Raw genomic sequence first — 7,331 nt, 5'->3', positions numbered from 1 at the left:
GTCTTACACCCCTTGGCGGGTCGACGGGAACGCTGTCGCGTTCCACTCTTGAAGGCGAAGCTTAAGCGTCCTCCAATTTTTGCTGTAATCTTGGAGCTTTCGCGAAAGATTGAGCTCTCGAATGAAAATTCTGAAAGCTGTCTACCTTAGCGCAATGCGACGAATTTTGGCGAGGAGGAAGAGCAAGGAAGGGACGGAAGGGAACATCTACAAGTTCTTTGCCGATTCAAAATCTGTAAATACGAAAGTTTGTCCTTGTGTTAGTACATAGCTTATGCTAAAGTAAGCTCTCAAATCTTGTAAGTTTTGAGGCTTTCGACGGTGTCGAGTGGAGAGGGGAAAAGAAAGTGCAAGAGTTAGTGATAGTAAATACTAACCATACAAATATAAAAGATAAGGCTGGTACGACTGTGCGTTGAAGCATCATCGAACTGCTGCTCACGCGGTTACACAAATGTCCTTAAGCAATAGTGAAGGTTTCTTCACGTACTAACACGATTGGAAAGTCAACCACACACAATTAGGTAAATTCTATTAATATTATTTCAGGACAGAAGTGGAGTTTCTGCAGTATTTTCTACAGAATGCCTCCGCAGTAAGACGCAATGAAAGAAGAGCAAAACAAACAGTTCAATTAACGAAAAATTGTCGTTGCCGATTTGTTTTTGCATGTACTGTCCTCCACCTTGTGGTCATGCGTTGAACTGATTTGCCAAAACAGAAAGTATAGGGAACTTCGTTTTTGCACCCATCTGTTTTTTGTGTTCTCCCGACGTTTTTGCCAACACTCCTTTTGGTGATTTCTATGGCGGACATGTTTACATAACGCATGTGGTCCCCGAATCCCAGCCCTTCAAGAATGACAGCACTGCCTAAACCAATAGCCCGGTAGATATTTTCGCATTCTTAGATAACATGTTTCTTCTTCGCCCATTTTTTCACTCTTAGTGTATCTCGCATTATAACTGCACGTTATAAGAAATCCTGAGCTCGCTTCGATAAAGAGATTCTCCTTTTGTTATCTTCAAATGTTTCTCTCCTGATTTCACCTTTGTTTCTTAGTTATCTATATATGTCCTATTTCTTTACCAGTGTCTCGAGCTAGAATTTTCTGCAGCCATCCTCACTTTGAATTTAACGTTTTCTGGTGCTATGCTGTTTAATACACCAGCCGCATTCCATATGGTAAGCTTTGCAGTTCCTAGTGCGACGCCTACAACGCCACTGACGGCGCTCACGACGCCGTTAGCTGACAGGGCGCTGTTCCTTCTGTGCAGCAGAAGTTGTCAGGCCTGCTGCTTCGTGCCAACAAGTCGCGCCCGCATACAGTTAAAACTTCGTCCAATGAGTTCTGGCGCAAGGCGATGACTTCCTATTGCTGTCAATGCTCCACCCGCCGGTGGAAACATTGAATAACTGAGTTGCAGCATAACTTCATGGACACATTGGCTGTCTTGCCGTTTGGGTACTCCTACATATGAACCGTCTAAGCACAGGCTGATATACTTCCAACGAAAACTTAATCACATGTCTATCGATTAAGCTAGCATGTTCGTACACTAAAAGACACAAGGCGTGAAGGAAATATTTGGTCAATTTCGTTGCTTGAGCCAGTCACCGAAATTTCTGATTTAGCATTTGACATAATTTCTCAGGAATGGCCGGAGTCGTAACAAAGGGTGAATGAGGTAGCTTGCACTGGACGTCATTGAAGAATTGGCTCCAAAGCAGTGTACGTAAGCTACTGTCATAGAGAAAGAAATTTCAACAAGAGCGGACACTCCCATAGAGCCCAGCGGCCGAATTGACTGTAGCACCCCAAGCGGATGTTGTTGACTTCTTCCGGTTTCGGTTTCGGGCGCGCGCGTTTTGAACACCAGTTGGTACCCGCCGCGCTGGCTCCGCTGCTCAGCGCGGAATTCATTTTTTTTTTTCGCTTCTGCTGAACCTCGCATGGCCTTGGCGTTGAGTCGTTTCATTAACAAGTAGAAATGATTGCGATTGACCTTTACAAGACTGCGCCGAATCTGTCAGGTGCAATTTCATAAAGAAAACGAAAGATGTCTTCAGAAATGATGAAATGTTTATTTTGCTCTATATAAATGCTCGTTCCGGGCTTCTTCTGCACTCATCCAAAGTTGTGGCACCAGGTAAGCAGCAGTCGTTGCCGTACGATGCTCCACCGGTTGCCATCAGCTGAAAGAAAGTAAATTACAAGCATGTATCATTTCGGTATATTGACCTAACAGGAGTATTGCGTGTAGAGGCGAAACGTGCGTAAGTGGTGAATGAGCGGCATTATAGATAAATTCACTTTTACGTACATTTCGCAGCAATGACAATGCCATAAAATCTGAACATACGATTTTCAAGCACCCCTCCTTTCCCGGGCATTATTCCCTGCACTTTATGTGCACAAATACACGTGTGACTGAGCGTTTTCAAAACAACTTGGCCTCAGTCGACACGATGGTACGCCAAGTACACAAAGGTGGCTACAACACAGGCTCAGCCAGACCATGTTACACGCTCGCAGAATGCCTTCTAATCGCACGCAAGTCAGACTCGTAGGTGCAAAGCCTGTTTTCAGTCACTCAGAACACATAAATGGCATGTTCTTGAGCTCCTCCGTGTTATCTTTTACGCGTCCTGCCGGCGCATGCAACACTCCCGTGTTATCACTCTCGGCAATCGCTCGTCGCGTTTTCGAGAAGCGTTAGTACTGAAGTAAGGTATATGTTGTTGCAGGGCTATAAAATGCGTCACAAACTTGTCCCACTAAAATTCAGTTCACGCAAAACTAACTCACTACGGCCGGCTTGTTTTTTTGCTAACAGCTTCACAACCCCAGGCGCGGCGGGAAAGCCTCAAGATATCCCAAAAAGTTACCAAATAAATTACAATACTTTTTCGGGTCAGAGAATGCGTCACGAACTTCTACCACTAAGATTCAGTACACGCGAAACCAATTGCGACACACAGCCGAGCTGCTTTTCGCTAACTGCGCCAATAAGCCGGGCGCGGCAACCGTGCTTCTAAACTACCCCAAATATAACGACGCTAGTTACAATAATGTTGGGGACCACAGAATGCGCGAAAACTTGTCTGTCTTAGGCGCTACGACGTAGTACACGCATGTACACGCGCAAGTGCGTCACACGGCCGAGCCGGTTTTCGCTTACTGCGTCAATAAGCCGGGCGCGGCAAGCGTGCCCAAAAACTACCGAAATAAGTTACAGTAACGTTGGGGCTCATAGAAAGCGTCACAAACATCTCCCAGGACGAGGCATTAACTCAAATTAACTGCATCAGGACGGCGAAGCTGTTTTTCGCTAACTGCGCCACTCGAACTAAGCCTAAATGTGCTTAAAATACGCCGCACACTGTCAAACACAATTTCTCACCTTGCCGTAGTCCAGTAGTGCAGTGGTGCCGTGTTGAAATGCAGACGATACGCAAGAGAAGCATAGAAAAGGCCAGGAGCCCCAAAAAAATGGGCTATATCCAAAACAGACGGGTCGCCGAGCACGCGAGCTTCGCACGTACGACCGGCCTCGCTCACTCCTGCGGCTTGTCTGGCGCATGAGGTATGCACGCGTCTGGCGTGCCGCTAGCTTGTTGCTAGGCAACGCAACAAAAAGTTGCAAAGTATAAGTTCATTTACACGCAAAACTTTTTCACTTTTAGTGGGAAGGAATAAAAAAAATAAGACGTTGTCTAGAAGTTTATTTCACATTTTTTTTTCCGATGCTCGCGTCAACTATCGAATGTTGTTGAAACTAGGCGTGACGTGTTTCCTGTTGCCAGTTTTTGAAGAGTGTCCCCTCTTGTTGAATTTCTTTCTCTATGCTACTGTTCGTGGGATACAGTACGAGGAATCGAGCATTTCTGCGACCATGTGCTTCGTATTGAATAATGGACAGTTACTATTCTATGACCCCTTGCTTTACGGCAAAGCCGCTTACACGAATACAACTGCGAAAAAACTTTATGATATCTCTGGTTTTGACAGTTTTCTAGGAACACTGAGGAGCTCAAAAAACTTATTATTTGACAAAATCTACTTCGTATCAGTATAATTGCATATCAAAGTGTGCGCACAAGAAGCCACGTTTCTATATGCTGTGTTTCCATGGTCTTTCTTTTTTTTCGATATCAGCACCTCTTACACTATCCTGCAGATTTGTTCTTCATTTATATGCGCCTTTTCGAAAACGAAGATGTGCCGACTCTTGCAGCTCGTTATTATTCTCCAGTTGCTATTAGAACAGCTGCCCAATGACCTAATGACCAGCAAATGGATGTCTCGTGGGATCGAGATTCCCGTTCTTTATATGCGCGTTCTAAAATACACTCCGCCGAACTGCTTCTGATAAACACACTCATAGACGCGGGGGGGTGGGGGAGGGGGGCAGTGTAGAACGTTTGCATGTGAGAAACTCGCTTCTCGCCCATTTTCATGGAGGCGTGACGTTGACCGCCAAATGTATCGCCTATATCTATTCCCTCACTCTGTCACTAAATATTTGCATCCTCTACTCAACGTTGTACTTCCGTGTGTATAGAGCCTGTCTGAAGGTTATGTTTGTTACTACACCTCTCAGAAGATATCCAGTCTATTCCGAAAGGCATGAAAGGCGGCCCACATAATGTTTGCTGATGTATAAAAGAAAATATTTTATAAATGGAAATGCCCCCTAATTGTACTGAGTTCCGTTCAAAGTGCTCGCCCACTGTTTTCTATTGGAAGATCAGGCGAGGAAAGTAAATGTCTCTGGCTATAACGAATTGTAACTGTATTTTCTTGTAAGCATTGTTCATAAAGTGGGTGACGTCACTTACTTAATTTCAATTTATCATATAATGCTTCAACCGCTAACAATGGGCTTAGTGTTGCAGTGTCTATGTCCACAATTTCTAGAACGCTTATAACATGTGACATGTCAAACTGCCAGCATTCTGTCATTTTCTATTAATTTTAACCCTTTCACAGATGAAAGAGCAGAATTGCGCTCGATAATGGGGACGTTGTCCTTTTACATTACTTGACAAGCACTATACGTAGTACGGGTTAAGAAATAAGAGGCAATGGTAAGAGAAAGAGAAGAGAGCAAGGGGGACGGAGGTTGACACAGCGGCCGGTAACCCAAGTGACGTAAATGACGTCAACGCACCCTATACGTGAACGTTGTGAGGTGCCTAGTGGCTTCCAGGGCGCTGTCTCTTCTATGCGGCAGGAGTCACCTTGCGTGCGGCGTCGTGCCACGTCGCATAGTCGTAATATGAGGACGCCATAAGGGCAGTTAAACGCTAACCCTTGCTGTCGCTGTCAGCGCTTACCCTCGGGGCGAAACTGGTTATTATGACACGATAGCGCCAAATGGCCCACCGAGCCAAAAAGCCGCTGACTCTCGTCTGCAGTGGCGAAACGGCTCCTAAAGTACCATTTCCGTTGGCTGCGACGCCGCGTCGCGAACTGCGCGTCGACGTAGGAGACCGGGCGAGAGGCAACACCCGCGGCCGCGATAACGCGCGAGTTGTAGCGTGGGTGAAGAGCTAGGGCATCGTCGCGACGCCACGTCACTCTCATTCTCGCTCTCGGCGCTAGCGCTTTTCGGCGAAGCGGAGCCAGCGCCTCCTAGACTCTGCCTAATGACGCGTGCTACTTGGACCGAAACTTCGACTGGCTTGCCTGGCGTGCCGAAAGTGGTGACGTAAGAATTACCGCAGCTTACTCCGGAGCATCCCCATTAGATTCTATGGCAGCCAGGCAGGCAAGGTTGCATGACGTGTTAAGTCGAAGCGCACAGCCCTTGTGCTACGTAGGAATGCATCGCCGCCTCGGCGTCATGTGGCGTTCGCACTTCGGGCTGCTGGTACTTACTGGCTCGGACACCACGTTCTGCTATGGTACCCTTCTGGCTGCGCAAAACTCGAAGGACTGCGCAGCGCAGTTCAATAGGAGATCAATGCTTTAGCATTCACAACTCGTTAGAAGTTATCAAGTGTCCTCGCACTTCTTTTCCTTCTTGATTCTTGCCTGGGTTAAAAAAAGGAATTCTGAGAATTTCCATGCCGAACCTATAGTATCGTCACGAGCCACGCCGTAGTCGAGGTCTAGGGATTATTATTGATCACCTGGGTGTTTTAGCATGCAACATGTAAGTCTAAGTTCACGAGCGTTCTCAGATTTTGCTCTGAGCGGAATTCGGCCGCGGTTGACGAGATCAAACCCACGACCTCGATATCAGCAGCGTTGACAACTTTTGGATATAATACTCCCCGTTGTCATCATTTCTTCTACGGTGAAGAAGCAAAAACGAATAAACACTCTTTTAAAGTATCGCACATAGAGCTAGCACGTGCGCTGGTTTGCAAATTATGCTGAAATTTATACAGTATGATGGAGCCCTTAAGTTGTGGGGCAAGCTGAAAAATAATAAAAACAAAATGAACGGAAGAAACACTTTCGAAATCACTGACAATTCCAAGCAAAATTAATTCGAATATCGCTTATATACGACATACTGGCGAAGGCACAATTTACAACGCCTTCCAGCAATTTATGGAGCGGTTCTTGACAATTTTCTTTTTTGCGATAAAACTTCCTATTTGGGTTATCACGTACACAGCTGGCACGTTGCTCTCTAATCTAAATCAATCCCTTGATGTGCATGCGAAAAACGGGCTCTGCCTCTGCTTTGCTTCTTGACTCTTAATGTTGTTGTTTTGTAGCAATGCTGAAAACAAGCGTGGGAACTCGCAAGTTTTCTGGTAAATTTGGTGAGCTCACAGAGCTCCGTAAGAGGGCTGTGGTTTCGCATCAAATATTAGATGTTAATAACTGCCTGCTTCTTCAAAGGAGGCAGTCATAATAACCCCTATAGGACGTATTGAGTGTCCCAAATGAGAACTTAAGAAACAAAAGTGAGGTAGCGCATTGCACTTTTCTTGAATATTTTTATACCAAGCCGGGATTAAAAAACAGTTGACCAAGGTGCACGCAGACTGAAATTGTAGCAAAACTATCTTCCCGCTTGAATAGAGATTTCTGTGATAGCTGCGGTGTGACGGGGAGATACATCTTGAATAAATCTAAAGCAGATAGGAAGTATTGCAGGTTCTAAGTCTCCATTCATCTGCAGGCGCTTGCCGCATAAGGAAGCGTAAGGGTCATAGTCTCTTCATCTTCTTTTAAGCGAGTATCAAACGTGTTGGAGATGAAAGGTGTGTAATTTGCTCCTCTTTTAGTTCATCAGGCTTATATTTTCTGGATGGGTACTTTTCTTCGTTCCCTAAAAAGTTGAGTCGACTAAAAACTAACGCCAAAT

General features: G+C 45.5%; 1 long non-coding RNA gene across 1 annotated transcript; it reads right to left on the bottom strand.

Moving 5' to 3' along the window:
• Nucleotides 1–2,063: 2,063 nt before the first annotated feature.
• Nucleotides 2,064–3,681, bottom strand: LOC142558172 (uncharacterized). Its single transcript, XR_012822965.1, has 2 exons — nt 3,405–3,681; nt 2,064–2,196 (listed from the first exon to the last, which is right to left on the bottom strand). It is a non-coding gene; the product is annotated as an uncharacterized LOC142558172 (long non-coding RNA).
• Between the last annotated feature and the right edge of the window lie 3,650 nt (nt 3,682–7,331).

This window comes from Dermacentor variabilis, chromosome 9, assembly GCF_050947875.1.
Source record: "Dermacentor variabilis isolate Ectoservices chromosome 9, ASM5094787v1, whole genome shotgun sequence".
NCBI classification, from domain to species: Eukaryota; Metazoa; Arthropoda; class Arachnida; order Ixodida; family Ixodidae; genus Dermacentor; species Dermacentor variabilis.
This window is presented reverse-complemented; position numbering and strand designations above follow the sequence as displayed.